Source organism: Notechis scutatus, chromosome 3 (genome assembly GCF_049901735.1).
Source record: "Notechis scutatus isolate UNSWTSFEM ecotype Mainland chromosome 3, rNotScu1.2, whole genome shotgun sequence".
In the NCBI taxonomy this organism is placed as follows: domain Eukaryota; kingdom Metazoa; phylum Chordata; class Lepidosauria; order Squamata; family Elapidae; genus Notechis; species Notechis scutatus.
The window spans coordinates 45,610,231-45,630,001 of record NC_142011.1 but is presented as its reverse complement, the minus strand read 5'-3'; the positions used below and the strand labels follow the sequence as shown (position 1 = coordinate 45,630,001).

General features: G+C 39.0%; 1 protein-coding gene across 7 annotated transcripts in view; it reads right to left on the bottom strand.

The window, feature by feature from the left end:
* SLC45A3 (solute carrier family 45 member 3) overlaps positions 1-16,581 on the bottom strand; it is a 38,347-nt gene extending 21,766 nt beyond the window's left edge. For 2 of the 7 annotated variants that reach the window (XM_026676799.2, XM_026676805.2), the window contains exon 1: positions 16,449-16,581. The gene's annotated coding sequence lies outside the window, so the exon portion shown is untranslated. Of the gene's footprint in view, positions 1-8,776; positions 8,958-9,165; positions 9,239-11,044; positions 11,142-15,941; positions 16,080-16,400 lie in introns of those variants that run through there. The other 5 variants (XM_087959659.1, XM_087959661.1, XM_026676803.2 and 2 more) reach the window with 5 other exon arrangements.
* Between the last annotated feature and the right edge of the window lie 3,190 nt (positions 16,582-19,771).

Here is a 19,771-nt window from a genome sequence, read left to right as displayed (position 1 = left end):
AGATGTAATGAGGTGGATGGTCAAGTCCAAAGTTCTCAGAAGTACAAAGTTGTTTTAGAAGACACTAGAAATAGATATCCACAAAGAAGGATGGAACTCATATCTTAGTCACTGGGAGCTGACTCTTTGGGGGTCATTTGAAAATCGAATGCACAGACTGTATTGAAGGAGAGTAAGCTCCACAGCACAATTACTGTATAAGCAAAGTCTCCTGAAAAGGAAATTTGATTGCTTTAATGAAGCTTAGACCCAGTTAGGGAGATGTACGGTAGACACATAACTTAGAATAGGAAAGAGGAACATTAGATCTCATAGCCTGATCTGGAAAGTAAACACTTAGAGAGGAACTGAGAGATGCTTATTCATAATTTTAAAATATATTTTTAAAAAGTTAACCTATTGTAAAATACTGTATGCATTTATCCTCTGAGAAAAAGACTCAGAGACCTTGGCCTTCCAAGAAGAGAGAAGAGAAAAATTGGGAAGCTGTCCTCCAAACTGAATGAAAGGGGAACAGAACAGTTATTAAACTTCCTCTCTAATCTGAGAGGACAAGGGAAAAAGTCCCTCATCCTTCTCTGACCCATCTCCTCTCCATAGTTCTTAAATACAGTATGTGCTCAGAGTAAGGAAGATAGAAGCACGGTTGTAATTTATTTAATTTCAGCTCCCTGAATTTGCTCCTGGTTTAGTAAAGTGAGGCCTCTGTTATCTTACTGGCTCTTCATCAGAGCAAGGCTAATAATAGGTTGCAAAAACGCAACCTATTATCCTTTTATCCAAGGAATGCACAAATATTGCCTTGATCTAACAGCTTCTGTAAGTGCAAAAGAAAACTCCCAATGAAGGAAATTCCCTTTTTGTTTAAGATTCATGAAATGGCATTCAATTGCTGATTTTCAGGTCATTGGAAATTTAAATAAGGCTGCAATCACATACTCATTTACTGAAGAATGTTCTACTGAATAAATATAAAGGAAGTTACTTCTGAGTAAGTGTTCAGAGGATTGTTGCATAAGTCTGTTGTCTCTGTCAGTCATTGTTAACCAAATATTCCAGTTGTTTTGTCCCTACACCAAAAAAACAATAAATTTCTAACTATACAATTGTGCTTCAGTTTTGTTTCCCAACAACCTACATTAATCAGAAAAAATGAGTTGGAGAATGCCAGTAAAGTTATTCAGAATGAAAATCTATTTATTTCAAAACAGGATCTTTAAATAAAATTAGGTGAGAAGGAAAAACTAAATATTTACTGGTCTGTTTGAAAACACACAACTTAGGGAGTGGGAGTAGAGAAGTGCATTCTTATATCAACAGAACTGTCAGATTTGGGCACCCATTAGGTGGCAGCAAATGGATAGAGAACTCTCTTTGTTGCCATCTAGTGGAAATTAATTTTTTCCAGTCCAACTTTGGCAGCCCTACTAGCATTAACCTTTCCTCAATCTAAGGCCTACACATACATTGTATTACAATTTGCATACTTTCCAACCAAACTGGATCATACCTACTTTTATCACCCTATTAGACCAACCAATGACTAGATGAAAATTATGAGGATTATAGTTCAACAGAAGCCTTCTGGGTAACTTTGGTGTAGTTACTCTCAGCCCTAGGAAGAAGCCATAGCAAACTACTGTTCTTCCAAAAATACTGCCAAAAAGGCTGCATGGAGTTCTCCAGGCAGCGGCCAGAAGTCAAGATTGACTTGGAGACACACATTTCTCCCCAAGAAAGTTCAATACTGCTTTTTGGAAAGCTATTTTAACACCCTGAGGCTTTCATTTATGTTTTATTGAGGTTTTCCCTGTACTACTTCTCTCTGTGCACCGTCAAAGACAGCTGTTGCAATTTAACAACAGAATCAATTTGCCTAGAATAAAAAGGAGTGTAAATAATAAAAGGAGAGGCAGATGTTTCAGAATGGCTTGCTCATTAGGCCACTATGTCTACAAATCCATTTCACATCTGTTCTAGCTACACTACAGAGCAGAACCATGCCAGAACATACACAGACTGCATGTATATGACCCTGAAATAAAGATTTAAGATATCATTCAGTAATCATTCCAAAACTAGTACCCTCCTGATATGTTGGACTACAGTTCCCAGAAATCTTAACCAGCATGTTGAGGGCTGGAGGACACCAAGTTGGTGATTGCTATATGACTGCAAAATTCACCAGATGACCATGAGCAAGTCTTCATCTCAAGCTTACACCAGAGGGGATACAAGACAAATGTCTCCACATAGGCAGCTACACTTTTAAGTAATTTCTGTGCAGTTGTTGAATTGCAAGAATGAATTGACCTTTGTTCTGTTTCCCAGATTCCAAGCAAAACAATACAGGCAATCCCTAGGTTATGAATGAGATCTGTTTCTAGGTGTTCTTTGAATTGAATTTGTAGGGAATCAGAAGTTATTTAGTGTTAGTCAAATGCCTGTCTTAATATGACAGTTTGAAGTTATGATGGCTTCAAGGGTGCTTCACAGCACATAAGCATTTCCAGCCATTGTAAAGCATCATGATTTTCCAGTCACAGGATGGCGACCTGAGTGCTTGGCAACCTGTTAAGACTTATAACTATGACCATGTGATCACCATCTGTAATCTCCAGAAAGTCAATGGGGAAGCTGGAAGGGAAGGTTGCAAGCTATTGCCGGCTGCCACGAGGACTACCTGTCATCTCTGGCAGTTGGCTGAAAGAGCTGCCCACTGGGGGAATCTCAGTTCCATGTGGAGCTGAGATTTCCCCATCCCAGAGCTGAAATTTCCACCATCGCCACCACCCTAACAAAGCATTTCTCCTTCTCTCCATCCACTGGAGGGAAAATCCTTCTAAAAATGTCAAGATTTAACTCTATTCCTACAGCCAATGGATTCTCCTCCACATGTATAGTTCTTGCACTTAATCCTACAAATCCATGCTCCATGGCCAATATATACAACATAGCAGTGTTAGCTGTGACTTCTATTGTAACTGAAGGCTCTACAGCATTAGTAGTTTATGGCTTGAAAGAACTTAATTCAAATCACAAATCAGACATATTAAATTTGGACTGTCAATATCCCCAGTGAGTAAGAGAAAGCTGCCTTTTAGAAATTAAGGTGGGACCTCCCTCAGTTTGCTTTCAAATGGGCCAGGGTTAAGGATTGCCCCTCTGCCAGTCAGCCTCCTCCTCTGGTTTAATACAGAAGAATAAAAATGGAAATCAAGCCAAGTGAGAAAAACCTAAAGCCATCCCAAAGGTGCCCCCCTCCCTTTAACCTCTTGGCCATGGTAGCAGGCAAGGATTAAACCCTGATCACATGACCCAGCCGATTGCATTTATATGTTGGGATGTAAAACCCGCCCTGCTGAGCAGCCTTTTCTCTGCCTGAGGCAGGGAAAGCGGGGGGGGGTGTAGGGGCTTCTGCTAAGTGTCTCGCCCAACAGACACACAAAGGGGATTAGCCAAGAGCCTCTCAGCCCTGCAGAGTAATCCATCAAATTATCCCCTTGTTGGTGCTGCCGTCCTCTTGGGGAGGGAGCAAGGCTCTAAAGGCGTTTGAAGACACTGAAATTACCCTTGAGCCTGAAACAGTCGTTGTTTTCACCCCCCCTGCCCCCAGCTGCTTCTAGTCGAGTCCTACAATGGGACAGTTGTAAACAGAAGACAACTATTTGGAAGGGAAAAGAGAAGGAGCTCTATGAGGGGAAAGAGGAAAGGCAGCCAGTGTTAAAAAGGGCAGCGGCCTCTCCCATGTGTCAAAACCCAACAGGTGGCCTAGCCAGCTCTCCGGTAACAGAAACAACAGCAGCCAGGAGAAGTATCCGACAATACAAGCCAAACTCCGCCCAGCCCAGCCCTTCTCCATTTATTTATTTATTTATTTATTTATTTGATTTGCCAATTGTTTACAAGATAATAAGTATAAATGTATACATAGTTGTGAATACATGAAATGGTTACATATAAGAAAAATAAAAGAATAAGAGAAACAATAGGACAGGGACGGTAGGCACGTTGGTGCGCTTATGCACGCCCCCTACAGACCTCTTAGGAAAGGGGTGAGGTCAATAGTAGACAGTCTAAGGTTAAAGTTTTTGGGGTTTGGGGAAGAAACCAGCGACCTAAGGATTTAGGGAAGGAATACCCATTTCTAAGAATTTAAGTATTGTCTAGCAGCGCCCCAGGCATTTCCCTTTCTTCCAAGCCATTTGGGGGCTTTGGGTTTAATCGCTTTTCCTTCTTAATACACATGGAAGAGATCCAGACTTCAGCTAGGCTTCTCCTTGTGCTCGGCTGCATTTGACCATCTGCCTGCATTCTTAAAGAATGTGAAGTGAGTATTGCCCTGGTCCAGAAATGCCATTTCTGAAGATGCCATTTCACAAGTACCTCATTCAAAGAAGGGCTGGGAGGTTATTGGAGGGTAAGTGGCATAAGAAAATCGAGCTTTGGTTTTTATTAAATGATGATGACAAAACATATTTGTAACTTCTAAGTGGCATTAATATTCACAGATCTCATGATAAGGATCAAGAATGCAAAACTGCTACCCTGTTTCCCCCAAAATATGACCTACCCTGAAAGTACGTCCTTGATTTTTACTCGTGCACCCAATATAAGCCCTACCCCCCCCCAAAAAAAATAAGCCCTAATTAAGATCCCACCCACTTGAGTGCACTGGTAAAAATTAAGCTAGGGTGGGGATGTGGGGGTGGAGCTGCCCTACTACTTACTTTTGGACAGTTGTAGCCAGGCCTCGCACACCCCGACACCTGCCTTGCCAGATCATTTCTTCAGCAGCCAACAAGGCTGGCAAGGCTTTCCTGAAGGCCTCTGTAGCTGATAACAGAGCTCCAGATCGACCTGGAGCTCTGTTATCGGCTGCAGAGGCCTTCAGGAAAGCCTTGCCAGCCGCAGAAGAAGAAGTTCCTGAAGGCCTCTGACAGCAAAAAGGAGGCCGGGGACGACACGCGCAAGTGAGGTTAGTCAGTGGATAACATCCCCCGAAAATAAGACCTGGTGCCTTTTTTGGTGGCAAAAAAAATATAAGACAGGGTTTTATTTTGGGGAAAACAAGGTGCATGGTCTGTTCCCTGACTTTGGCTGATCATTTCCTCAGCAGAAGCCTTCATCCTTATTTAACATCTACTGTCAAATAATCACTTTCAGGTCAAGATAGTTTGAATTCACTTTAAAATCTGGATGCAGTTTCAAGTTTAAAGTACTTAACTTTATTTTAAGATATTCTTCCAATAAGCAGTGAGGGAAATGCTCATATCCTTTAATCCAACTGTCTGGCAAAGGAAAAGATCAGTTGCACATCATATACAAAGCAACAAGAGACACACATGATCTGCACCATGCTGGATTGAAATTGCAGAGAGTTTTAGTTTTTTTGCAATTTTTATCCAGAAGTGGACCCTTTCACATGCAACTCTGCCTTCAAGCTCCAACAGATTATAACTTGTATGTGCATCTGAAAACTTCTGTCCTCACAGCCATCCTATGAAGTAGGATACATTTCAAGCCATTTAGTCAGAGTCATTTGATCATTCACACAAGGTACTACTTCCCTTTCCCATGTAATTATAGGCAAAAAATGTATTTTCCTTTCTTTGCTATCCATATTATCCCCACCTGCATTTCATAATATACCACTCTTTTGAAATGGCTGACTGTTTGAGAGAATGGCAAGAGTAGTGCAGGAGTAGTGTGAAGATACAATATTGTGTTACAGAGATAACAACTATCAATCTTTTGACCTTATTACTAAATATGTGCAAACATATCTCATTACCTCTTGGCATTACAAGTATTTTCGCTATCTCACACCTATCCTTTTACCATTCTGAAAGCAATGCAGATTTTTTTAAATTCCAAATTATACTGCTTTTTGCATTCACTTTTAATATTATATCTCTTACACACACTGGCACTTTTAGTCTCTTGAATCCAGCATACTGGATTTAAGCCTTTTTTCATCTCCTTCTTTCTTCAGAGTTCCTCCAAAGTCACATTTGCTGCAAAGTTGTAGAATACAATTCGAAGCCACAAAGTCATGAATTTAGGGGTGGAGAGATCATCTGGACTGCTAGATTTCACATTTAGAAAGTAAAAAGCAGATTATTTGAAAAGTTTTCATTCACACACACACACACACACACACACACACTTCACAGCTTAGCCCTGAACAGAAACAAATACTTTGCCAGTTTAACATCACTCCATGACATCAAGAATCCCAAAAATGCAAAGGTCAGGCTGAAAACATCAGCAGCTAACTTTGCTCCCCCTTTGGTAACCGTGCCTAGTCATGCTGTCAAAGACAATTATTTACATTTTCCATTTTGCCTTTTTCTTCCAGCCAGGATGATATAAGGATTTTTGGGCCAGATGTAGGGGGAGAACTACCAGCTGATACAAGACACATTGCAGACTGAATCCCGAGGTCTGCAATTGGAAAGGAGCCTAATGGACCTAAAGAAGCTATGGACCTATGGAACCTCTATATGTAAATATCACTAAACATAAAATGAAATGGTGAGTTTAAAACAAATCACGCTTGCACATAGAATCTAACACATTATATTGGATTCAGATCCAACATAAGTTAACCTTAGTAAGACCACACCTAGAGTACTGCATCCATTTTTGATCACCACATTATAAAAAGATGTTGAGACCCTAGAAAAAAGTGCAGAGAAAAGCAACCAGGATGTTTAGGGGACTGGAAACTAAGGCAAATGAAGAACGGTTACAGGAACTGGGCTTGGCTAGTCTAGTGAAGAGAAGGACCAGGGGAGACATGATAGCGGTCTTCCAATATTTGAGGGGCTGCCATAGAGATGAGGGGGTCAAGCTATTTTCTAAAGCGCTTGAGGCCAGACAAGGAATAATAGATGGAAACTGAACAAGGAGAGATTTAACCTGGAAATAAGGAGAAACTTTCTGACAGTGAGAACAATCAACCAAAGGAACAGCTTGTCCTCGGAAGTTGTGGGAATGCCATCACTTGAGACTTTCAAGAAGATTGGACTGCCATTTGTCAGACAATGGTGTAGGGTCTCCCGCTTGGGTGGGGGGTTGGACTAGATGACCTATAAGGTCCTTCCAACTATTATTATCTGTTCTCTGTTATCAAACAAACCACCTTATCGACTCGTAAACGTGTGGAACTCAAATAAGTTCTTTCAGGCAAAAATATAAGCAATCCACTGGCTAATCCAGTGCAAAAACTAGTTAATTTTTTGAATGGGAAGATAATTTGTTGCCAATAGAGAGGCCTTATTTGGTATAGAACAGTACTGTAGTGATAGGAGAAAACCGCATTATTCCAAATCTCAGTCACAAGAAGCTTTGAAGAAATTATGATAGCAAATTCTTAAGCTTTATTACATTTTTTGACTAAAGTTGAAAAGCTTAACCTTGTGCTCTTCTGTGAGGGATAGGTTTTGAGTTCCAGACATACTAATGGCCCCTTTTGTAATCACATGGTAAGTAACGCATTTTTGCCTGTGGCAGTTTTGAGGCCTGCAATTCCAGCTATTTATAATCATGCCATGCTATTTAATGTCATCATTGTAATTTTTGACCACTGCAAAGAAGGGACCTGCTGATAATTTCCAAAGTAGAGGGGTATGGCGTGGAAACCAAGAACCCTTATAAAAGAAAATAAGACAAGCACAGAATATGGACTAATTTCAGTTACAGCATACTTCAAAAAAAAGGGTAGGGCAAAAGTGGATGTGCTGGGAAGGTCTTCAGTTGGGTTGAAAATGCCAGATTTTGAAAGAGTCACCCCACTTTTCTCTCATGAGTGACCTAAGTGTCATTTTGCCACATAAATCCCATTCTTCTCAGTGATTTCTGCTAATCACATCAGCCCAATTATCTTTTTAAGAAGAAAGGCATTTATTTTCCTAGCATATCAACATTTCTTTCGGGAGCATGAAATTTAAACTGTTGGCAACTGTAACTACAATATTATACCATCAATTTCTAAAGTAGGACTGTAGAAACCCATGGCTTTCATGCTATTGCTTAACAATAGTTCCCACTTGCCCTAATTTCATTAGGGGAAGTGGGAATTATGGTTGAAACACAAGTTCTTCAGTGGTCTACTAAAATGACTGAGACCACTCTTAGGAAACTTGTACTACTTATATTTCAGTTTTCCCAATGACTCACCATTTAGCTAAGACTGGTTAATATAGGTCGTTCATCATATTCTGCAGTATATTGCATGGCCAGGATTTATCATAAATCACTTGATTGTTCAGATTTTAACAATTCCTTTCAAACAGAGCACCAGCTAAGTCTCTTGTACAACTGGGATAATTAATTTAATGCTTTCCACATAATCAGATCCTGTTATCCTATTAGTTTCTCAACAGGAAAAGAAGGAAAGTGGGTTTTGGCAATAGAGGATTGGCTAAGTTTGCACTCTGAGTCGAATTTGGCTGCTGCAGATTTTAGACTTAGTACACACAGCATGGTTGAGAACAAGGCTAACTATAAACATGAACTCTCTGACTTACTGGCCATCTTTACAGACAGGGTGGGTAAATCTTCCTGGCAGTCTCTGAAAATTACAGGCATATTCTTTTCCTGTTAGTCCTTTATGTTTCATTTCTTCAGAAATCTCAATTTTCCAGATCAAATTTCATGGAGAATACATATGGGGTGGAAAACTTCCTCCCCCTCATACATTACACCTTTCTGGCAGTTTCAAATTATGCTTTCTATAAATAATACACTTTGATTTTCAAAAAGTACTTACTGTGCATTGTAGGTAGTGAATCAGGTCAACACCCAAGAACAAACGGGTATATAGAGAGGGAAGGATAGAGTAAGGACAGTTATAACTGCTGCAAAAGTCCAAGATTGTTTTCCTGGGGACGCTCATATATTTCATATTGCCCAGAAGTAGAAATGGGGATACCCATAAAAACGTAGAATCTGAACAGGTTGAAAAAACATCTAGGAAGAAAGCAATGGCACACCATTTCCATACAAGAAAACTATAGGGGTGCATTCTGGTAGTCATCAAGAATTTCAGGTAACTCTTAGCCTTTAAATAAATAATGCTAGGATTCTCTTCTTCCCACCCCAAATTCAATCCAAGATGCAGTTACATAAAATGCAAATAATATGCAAAAATGATCTTACATTTGTCACTGGGAAATACAGTATCCGGGGTAACTTGCACAAAACTCAGTGTAACTCTCACAAAGCTTTGTGTAAGTCACTGTGGATTTTGGAGTTAATATAGACAGGATGGTATGTTTAATCACCCTGTTCATTGGCTGGTCCAATATGCAAATGTGATGAAATTCATAACTCTGCCCAATGGCACTAAGCCACTTATTTCCCCACTGATCCTTCTGACTGTAGCAAAGGAGAGGCATGATACTAAGACTCTCCCTGCCTCCCACCTCCCTCCACCCACTCATCCACCCTCCCTTTATCTGGGACAAGCTGCCATTTGGCTACTCCACTCATCCCAAAATAATCTACAGCAGTGAACATTACACCTGGACATTTTGCAACTTAGTTATGTAACATTTATGAAAGAGTGATAGCTTATTTGCTTATCTTCCTCCTTTCCAGATCCCTTTCTTCCATTAATCCCTTAGATTTTTTGTTTATTTTACTTCCTTTTCAGAAATTTGGCAATGCACAAGTAAAAATAAACAACACCTATACCAAAGAAACCATACATGCTCAACCTCTTTCTCTGTTTTGATGAAGTAGTAATTACAGTGAGCAAAACAGAGTTAACTGGAGCTAACCAGAAATGAATGTGAGTATTATAATGCCACCTATGGACTCGGTTACATTTGAGAAATATAACTGAGGAATAAGACTCAGAAAACACTCCCAAGATCACTTCATAGGAAAAAAAAACTTTTTAGTAAAGCCAGCTTGCAAACTAAGCCCTATTCAACAGTTATATCTGAAGATGATTTGTGACTAGTTTCCATTGTGCAAAATGCAACAAAACAGGATAGACGATAGAATATAGATAGATAAGTGGATGGAGAGAGGGAGGGAGAAGAGAGAGAGAGAATGAGAATGAGAATGAATATGCTGCTTTGGGGTGAAACAAAACCTGTCCCTTTGACACACAAATCTGTCAATAAATGATAATAAGGGATAATTTCAATACAAGGAATTAAAAGATTGTTCTCAGAAATCAAAAAGAAATGAAAAAAGCTGCATTGCGTGTTTTTTTTCCTGAGTCAGCCATGGTGTTACGTTAACTTTTCTTGCCTTTCCTGTAATACATTAGGCTGCGCTTAAGTAAATTTCAAAATATGAAGTTAGGTTTTCCTTTGTCTGCACCCATACCTGTTTGCAGTTTAGAACCTTTGTGTCTCTTGCACATGAACATGGACTTTAACCACAGAGATTAGAAATTGTTTTTCTGAACAGCCAGATAACAACAGGAATTAGGTTCAGGAATTAATGGCTTCTATCCTCTTAAGATGATAATGCAGTACTGCCTACCTGAACAGAAGGTAAATCAGGCCCACGGGCTCTGGGAGTAGTTATTTCTCATATATAGAAACGCCTGATTGAAAAGGATGCTGAAACTCTTGGCAAGTAGCAATACAGACTAACAATCCTTGTTATGGCAGTAGATTGGAGAGAAATCAGAATTGGCTACCATTAAGAAGAGATTGAAATTGCAATTCGGAATGCTACAATTCTGTATTTGGGAAGTGAATTTTGGTGCTTGCCAAGCTCAATAGCTAGCATCATCGAGCAGCAAAGCAAAATTGTTAGCCGAAGAAATCAGCTGCAAATATTTAAACTGGAAGGACACTTTTCTCCTCACTTAGGACATGTTCCATGGTACAGGAAGTCCTTGATTTACAATGGTTTATTTAGTGACTATTCAAAGTTACAACAGCACTGAAAAAGTAACTTACGACCATTTTCGCACTTATGATCATCGCAGCATCCCCATGGTCACATGATCAAAATTCAGATGCAACTGGCTCACATTTATGATGATTGCAACATCCTGAGGTCATTTTATTACCTTTTACAGCTTTCTGACAAGCAAAGTCAATGGGAAAGCCAGGTTCACTTAATGATCCATGTTACTAACTTAACAGCTACAGTAATTCATTTCACAACTGTGGCAAGAAGTTGTAAAATGAGACAAAATTCATTTAAAAACTGTCTTGCTTAGCAACAGAAATTTTGGGCTCAGTTGTGGTTCCAAGTCAAATTTCTGTACTACCTCTACAGGAATACCTGTATTACTTTTGTCATGCCCCTGGTGGAGACTCTGAGGGAGAGGAGGAACAGCCAACAGGGAGTGGAAGTGTGGCTCTGGAGGTGGTGGAGGAGGCTAGGGAAGGGCAGAGGCCGGCTGAGCAGTCAGAGGAGGACCCAGGCCCATCCCCTATCCATCCTAGGACACGCAGGGAGGAGAGGATCAGGGAAAAACGTGGTCTACTTGGGAGGAGAGGGCCATGATCCTCTTCATGGGTTGCAGATGTGAGATTTGCATAAGAGTTTGGACCTGCGTGCTAACAAACGTTGGAGACAAATTAGTATTTTATTCCTGGATGAGGTTTATCTTGGTTGACATTCTTCCAATGAACTATACCTGGTTATCTTCTTTATTTATTTTATTTATTTATTTATTTGATTTGCCAATTGTTTACAAGATAATAAGTATAAGTGTATACATAGTTGTGAATACATGAAATGGGTACATATAAGAAAAATAAAGTTCTTGAAGTTTGTAATTAATTACCTGGTCTGTCAGTGGAACTTTCTTTAGTGCAGTTTGTTTTCGTTTTTTGCTTCGTTATCTGCTCTTTGAATTTGAACTGTATTTCTTTCGTTTGTAATGTTATTTTGAAAATAGTTTAATCTTCAACTGTGAACAATTAAACAGTGAAGCCAAGTTGAAGGCATTAAAGGACCTTTATTTACGTTTTGGTTTTTGTTATATTTTTCACAACTTTTTAAAGGCAAAGGTAGAATTAGGAGGCAATAATTTGGTGATATGTCAGTGACTATTTTTCAGTTTACCACATACAAAGACAGGACTGAAGAGTGAGGTAAACAGTATTCTAGCCACGACAGTTCCTACCGATCTAAAACCAGTCTTGCATTTAAATATCAATGTTTAACCTTAAACTTCCATTTTTGAGATAGAACACAAATGAAACTAAAGATAGATGAATGTTATGGAAAGAAAGCTAGGCTTGCTACACCACTGTCTAGACTGATACACCGCTATCTTACTAGCAAATATAGGAACTACTGAACACTTTAGAAACATTTTAGATCAGTCTTTACCAACCCCGTGTCCTCTCCATATGCAAAGAATGGGAAGACTGTAAACATTGTAATTCTCTGCCACAATAACTGATGCAGCTTTGGAATTATGTGAGTTGTGGTTCAGTGTATCTGTAGGCAGCAAAGTTAGGAGGGAAAGAGCCCCTAGAATAAAAAAAAAATCAAGTGAATCATGCCTCAAAAGAAAATAGAATCTGCCAGTGTCATTAACAGTGTTGTATGTGCAAAAGGTATGCTCAATGTATTCAGTGCTGTTTTGTGCTTTAGTCCACGGGTGTCAAACTCGATCACGTCACATGACATATCGAGACGCTTTGTGACTTTTTTTGTCTTTGCAAAGCCAGGGTGGGTGTCGGCCTGTAGGCCGCCAGTTTGACAGGCCTGTTAGTCAATTATTATACTTATTTACTATACAGACTGCCTTCCAGGACTACTTATACCTGATTGAATAAAGATCATTTACATACCCTTTGATCTTTAAAAAAAAAATCACAAAATTGATGCTACTATTTTGATCCTTCTACTCATATAATATGCAAGAGTGTAACATAAAATCATCTCAGAATTGTTAGAAGATATGTCATAATTTCAGACAAATCTGTTATACCACTTCAGACTTTACCCTATAGAAAAAGGATTAATGTGCTTGTCATAAAATTGGTCACTGAGAAGCAAAACAAAGAACAGAGTGAGATGAGCCACATAAGCTAGCAATTCTGTATAAGACAGGAGGAATGGTCCAAATCAACTAGAACAGCTATAGTTAAGACTCACCTTCTGATTTAGGAGAAATCCATCTTTGAAAATACCCAATGTATTCATGTGGATCAATGTTTCCTGTTTTCATCAATTTTTGGATAGAATAATTTTGAAATATATCCAAGATTAACAGAAAATAGGGATTTAGAGAAGGTGTGTCCAACCTTTTGGCTTGCCTGAGCTGCACTGAGTGAAGAGGAATGTCTTAGGTTCCATATAAAATAAATAATATAGTTAATGTCTATAAATAACAAACTTCCTTTATTTTCTTATATTACATTACCATCTTATGGGGCTGCATTGTATACTTAGTATGCTTATATATACATACAAATATACAGAAGTGCATGTGCCACTTGTGTTTAGACCTACACATATTTATACATACTGGAATAATGTCACGTCAGATTTAAAATTGCATACTGGCAAGGAAGAGCTAACTCATTTCCTCTTTTACTAGTTATTTCTTTTCTAATGCTACAGTACTGATTGGCCATTATAGGCTGTTAAGAGAAATGTTATCTCCATAAAGCATAACAAGTACCAGCCATGATAAATTTTATCCTTCAACATAATTTTGTGATTCTTAGAAATCCTCCTGTGATATCCAAGAGGAAGAAGTTCATGAAGAACCCCAAAGAATGTTATGATTGAACATACATCATTCTATCAACTAGTTAGCTCTGAGCTGAACCTATCTGAAAGCAGCTAAACCTACTCATCACTCAAATATTTGCAATTTCCATTACTGCTGCAGCAAATTATGGGTATGTGTTTGTTTTAGCAGGTGCCCAATACTTCAGATAATTCCAAGTAAAACACTAGGGTTATATCCCAATCTGTCATAAAGGCTTAGTACTACTGAAAATCCATTATTCAGTTTCCCTAAAGCTAAGATTTTTTTTTTTAAAAAAAACTAGACAATAGCTTTTATTGGATTAACTTCTGCTGATATAGGAGTGTCCAAGCTTAATTTTCAAAGACCTGTTCCACAAGAAAAGCTAACAAAGTAACACAAACACCAGTCTGCTTTTGTATACTACAAATTAATCTATTTTTTTAAAAAAAGACTCACATAGATTATTACTGATTTACAATCAACTTAAAGGCCTGTCAGAAAGTTAAGGGATAGTTGCTTTCCCTTTAGATCAGGAAATAGGTTAGTTAATTATTAGAAAAACACCATTTCTTAACCACAGGACATACAGAGCAATCTACCTCTTACACATCAATTGTGGAATGAGTATTATGAAATCCTTGATGGAGTTTTGTTTTCTGTTTGAGAAAGAGACCAAACCGAGTCTATCAGAGTTAATCAAGGACACCAGCTTACATGCCTAGCTGGAAAGCTTCTGATAGATTCTTTGGTTGGCAGGATCCATAGAAAACTCAATTTGGAGCAAGGGGAAGGAGTCTTTCCTTGTCCAACCTGAATTCCTCCCTCAGGCATCTCACAATCAATTATTCATACAATTCTAAAGTGGTCAATAAAACAATTTGGAACATGTTGTGGGAAAAGTGTTACATGAAACAGATCTTACTTCAATTATATATGTTCTGGGCCACAACTTGGGTTCAGTTCTTAAGTGAAGAGCCAATCATGTAATAATTTGTATTACTATTATTAATATCCAATAACAGCACTTATTACCATTATCAACATCAGACCTAATGCTTCAAACAGTATCTGGGTTAGCGGCCATTTTATTTTTCATAGTCCTTGTGACAAAGGTGCCCTGGGTCACAATAACTAAATGTAACATTTAGTTATTTGTGGATTTTTAACAGATAGCATAACAGATGCTAGGTGCCTTGAAAACAACTATCATGTCAGTGCAGTATTAGAACAAAATTATAAACAAAACTTTTTATCCAATATTTTAATTTTTAACCACCCATCTCCCCAAACTTTAAAGGCCAATTACTAAAAATGTCAGATTTCACCAGTTTATTATATCAATCTAGTACCAGCTCCCAGAATTTCTTGACAACATGGTCATGTAGCCTCCCCCATTTCTGTCCAGCAAGAGAATTTTCCTCAAAGTGACAAGGCTGTAATGAACAACCCAGTTGTCACAACTGAAAATAGAAGTTAGCAGCTTTGCTGATCGCAGCAATCAATACATGTTTTCTGAGGAAACCTTGGAGTCACTGGCTGAATGTAATTTTGGATAAATTTAGATAATAGAATGCTACCACATTTGGTTCTTTAAAACAGAAGCCCTGGAAAGTAGGCCTACCCCAGATTTAAAACAAACTTTTAAAACATAGGTTCTGCATTTCTGGAGGTGTATTTTCAGCTTCTAGAATTGTTACCACGACATAATACAGTAGGAAGAAAGAGAAAAAAAAACTCCAAAATGTCTTGACTGATGAAAGAGGTTTAAAAACATTTTTGGTACTTTGTAAGAGCAGCAACTCGGCTACGTCAAATTTGGATCTGTGCTCTATGGATTTCCAACAATTAACAAGCTTTAGAAAGCTTTTAGAGTCAGACTACCCAGCCAGTAGGAGAGAGCAGGGGTTCAGGAAAGAATTAGAGGAAAAAGAGGAAGAGAGAGAAGTTCAAGGATGAAGCAAACCCGATGATCATTTTTCCCAGGGCTTGGAGGAATTCCTTCGTCATCTAATAGACCACCGCTCATTAAGCAGCAACAGTAACCTAGGGGCCAGACATTCATTTATCCGCAACATTACTCCCAACGCCACGTATCCAATGAACAGCTCTAAAACCGGCTTGAAAGTAACTACGGGAACCGAAGTAAGCAAAACGTGGAATCCCCGAGCAGATCTACTAGCATCAGAGATTTCCGCAGCGAGTTCAACCAAAATAAACCCCGCGATTAATCTATGACTCATACCTCTTGCAGCCCCACCCCTTTCCGGAGACGAAAGCCTAAGATTTTCCAAAAGAGACGAGATTAACGATGAGCAAGCAAAATAACTTTCTGGGGGGTTGCGCTTGCGGCATCTCAAAACGGAGCGAGCGCTGCCAACAATGTCCTACTCTAAAAGACTGAGCCGCCTCTTCCCGCTTGTCCCCCGACCCAACCACCCACGCTCCTCCGCAGCAGTAGCCGCCGCCGCCGCCGGAGGAGGAGGAGGGAGAAGGCACGGGGGACACCGGCCTCCCCAGATCCCCCACACGCGGAGGAGGACTTGCCCGAGCTGAGGCGCCGGCCCCTTGGGGAAAGCGGTCGGAGCCGAGGGGAGGAGAGGCTCTTTCCAGTAAGGGAAAGCGGCCCCGGCACTGCAGGAGATGCCCAGAGTTTAAAAAAGAAAAGAAAAAGAAAAGATCAAGGGCAAACATGTGAACTGACTTCATAGGAGGCGGCTCGGAAACACTAGCGCACATGTTGCTGAAGTACCTGGAAAAGAGACGCCGCAGCTCGCACGCTTTCTTCTCCAAGAGAAGCCGTATCTCCGCTTCGAAGCCCCGAGTGGTGAATTACATTGTGGGCTCCATCGCAAACCGGCTCGCGTTCTACCGCCTTTTAAATTGCTAGACCTCAAGGCGCATGCGCCTTGTTGCCTTGGGAGTGACGTTGACTTGCCCAAATGTGGGGCCGAGGGAGCGTTCCTTGTCTGGAGACCGGGCGAAGTGACTTTCTCGTCTCCTCCCGCTGGCTGAAGTTCAAGGCTACAACCCGCCTAAGCTCCAGTTTTCGGGAATGACCTGATTACCCTTTTCATTTAGTGTTGCAAAAAGCATTAACCCTCTCCAGAATTATATGATTCTCTAAAATTATGACCAAATGTCTGACTCCCTCAGACATTTGAGGTGAACGGTGTTCTTGGGGAATAAAATACACAACATGCTAAAAAAACCGAAGATGCAAAAAGTACATGTTTATTATTCCGTGTGTAAGTGTACTCTGCCTTGTTTTAATAAACATTTGAGGCTGTTTTAAAACATTAAAATTTAAGTATAAAATATAAAAAAAATAATTAAAATTTAAGTATAAAATATAACACAAAATAATATAGTTAGGATCAAACTGAAATTAGAAATCAGTATCATTAAAATACTTTAAAGGGGCAAACTTGGAAGCCAAGCAGAATTTCTCCTTTTTGTGCCAAGTTACTAGACTTAGGTGGCTGAAGCATCTTCCCAATGGTAAGAAAGCTGTCCTGCATTTAAAATATTTAATTTTACATGCTTCCGGGGTTTCTAAGTTTAACACTACCAATTTTAAGCTCTTGGACTTTAATTGCCACTCTGTAAAATTGCATTTAGGAGAAAATAATATATTTTTATTTGGAAGCCCAGATGCAGATAAACCATCTTTCAGATCAGTTCAAAAGTGTACTGAATTTGTTGATTTCAGTGCTGTATTTCAGGCAACACTCCAAACATAGGATACTGAACAATGATTCAATCTTTTTTTTAGTTTCCCCAGATTAAGCCCAGGTTATACAATCCCATATTACAAGTTCATGATTTGTTTATTTCTTTGACAAGGTCATTGGGCAGACTCATTTTTGCTGAGAACAACATGATGCCAAGACCTCTGCATAGCAGCTTTTCTGTTCGTTTCCAAAGGAGAAACATTTGACGAAGGTAACATGGGTAACATTTGAAACTCTTGAACTTTGTTTACTTAAGAGCTTGCCAAGGTGTATGTGTAGGTGTGTATGCACATATGCATGAGAGAGGAATGATTAATGAGTGTTCCTGAGAGTGTTCCCATTTTTCACCCTCCAGTCATTTCTCAAGTATTGTGTAGTCTCACAGGCTACCGGCATTCCCATGACATCCCAAACAAAGTCATCCTTCTTTCAGTCTTACTCAGATCAGCCAAAGAAGCTGCACAAGGTTGGATCGATATGCGACAATAGAATCAACAGCAGCATCCAGGACTCCTTTGCAACAATAAAGTAAGTCAATTTAAAATATTGCAAAAGTATAGTAGAAAAGCACCCTGATAAAGAAGTAGAACAAGACCCTCTTTTGTCCAGAACAAAACTTTCAGGAAATTACTAAATATTACCAGTAATTAATCCTAGTTTGAAGTTATTATACAAATACTGATCTGATTATCTGTCTTCTGCTTTTAAACTGTAGAAGTCTCTATTTAGTCGGAGGTTTCTATGCCTGACAAAGTTTCAGTGAGTCAGGCAATCATGGCTGAGACCTCACAGGTTTGAGTCTGTCTTCCAAGTGCCAATTACAGTGATAAATGAGCAGCTTGTTTCAGCTGTATTTAGACTAGCATTGAAGTCAATTTCACTCTGTAGTCCATTTAGATCTTCATGCAGCATAAGTTTGTGTTAGTCCTTTATCCAGACGTGAATGCAGGCATTCCCCAAACATCTGTGTGACCAACTAGATATTTGTACAAATATTCACAAATAAAGACACAGATGTAGGGATGGAAACATCTGTTCTTCAATTAGATATGCATTTGTTGATACGCAACTCATTTGATAATCCAATTTACAACAGTTTATGACAAGCCCCAGACACTTTAGTGACATATGTAAAACTTTTTAAATGTGAAATATTACTGCCCTTTTTTATTCAGTATCACACTTGCACTTTTTATTTCTTTTGTATAGTTGTACAAGGCCAGCCTTATTTGGAACACTGGACACGTGTTCCATGCAAACTGTCTGTCTGTCTGCCAAGTCAAGTTCAAAATTACAAACATGAAGTTTATTTTCATAAGTATAATGTAGAGAACAGCCTAGTAGAAATCAGAATGTGTATAATGATTTAAAAACTAAAGGGCTATTGTTAATTAGCTACTGCTTTTAAATGATTGCCACATCAGGAAGAAGAAAATTTTCCAAAGAGAGTCCATAACTCCTTCTAATCACGAGTTCAAAAGGTGGATGCTGGCAGGAATGGAGCCAAAGCAATGCCAAACAAGAGCAGGTATGAACCTGCTTGAAAATTTGAGGTTTGCAGGAATACCAAATAACCCTAATGTAAATAAATAAGTCCATAAAGTAAAACATATCTTCCTCCTTGCATACACAACCTGAGTATAAATTATGTAATGCTGTGCATCAACTGGAGAAGAAAATGGCTGAGGAGGTGAAATTAGCTGGAATGTTTTAACTTAGAGGTTGCCACAGTTGGCTTATCATCCCTAAGCATTAAGAAACATAACTCTTAAGAGGTGAGATGATACTGAAACATATGTTTCTAGTCTGATGTACAATGAGTAATAACATCACAGTGAAGACACCTGTTCTATACTGTTGTAAAATTCCAGCAGATATTTTAGCCACCTCTATCAGTCATAGTCCAATTGACTATGCACAACTACTTTTGACAACTTTTTTCATGTATATCCTGAATTACGACCACAAGTATCCAAGTTCAATCAGCAGAAACTGTTCAATAATATATTAGGAATCCCAATCTGGGGTAATCTGTTTCTGTTTACTGTTTACCTTAACAACAGAGATGTGAAAAAGAGAACTGTTTCTTTTTCTTATAATTGTGAAGAACGCTTGTAAAAAAAATGATCTGTTGGAATCAAGGAAGAGGAAGGGCAACTGCCACATCAGCTGCATCTCCTGATTAGATTATTTTACAGATTTTCCTTCTATGATCTAAAACTGAACTGAGATTGAGATCACTTAGCCATCAGGGTATGACAATGTCTGCAAGGATGTGATAAAGACTGATAATGTCTCAGGCACTAAGTAATCTAGCTTTGAAAGTGTTCTGCAAGAGGAG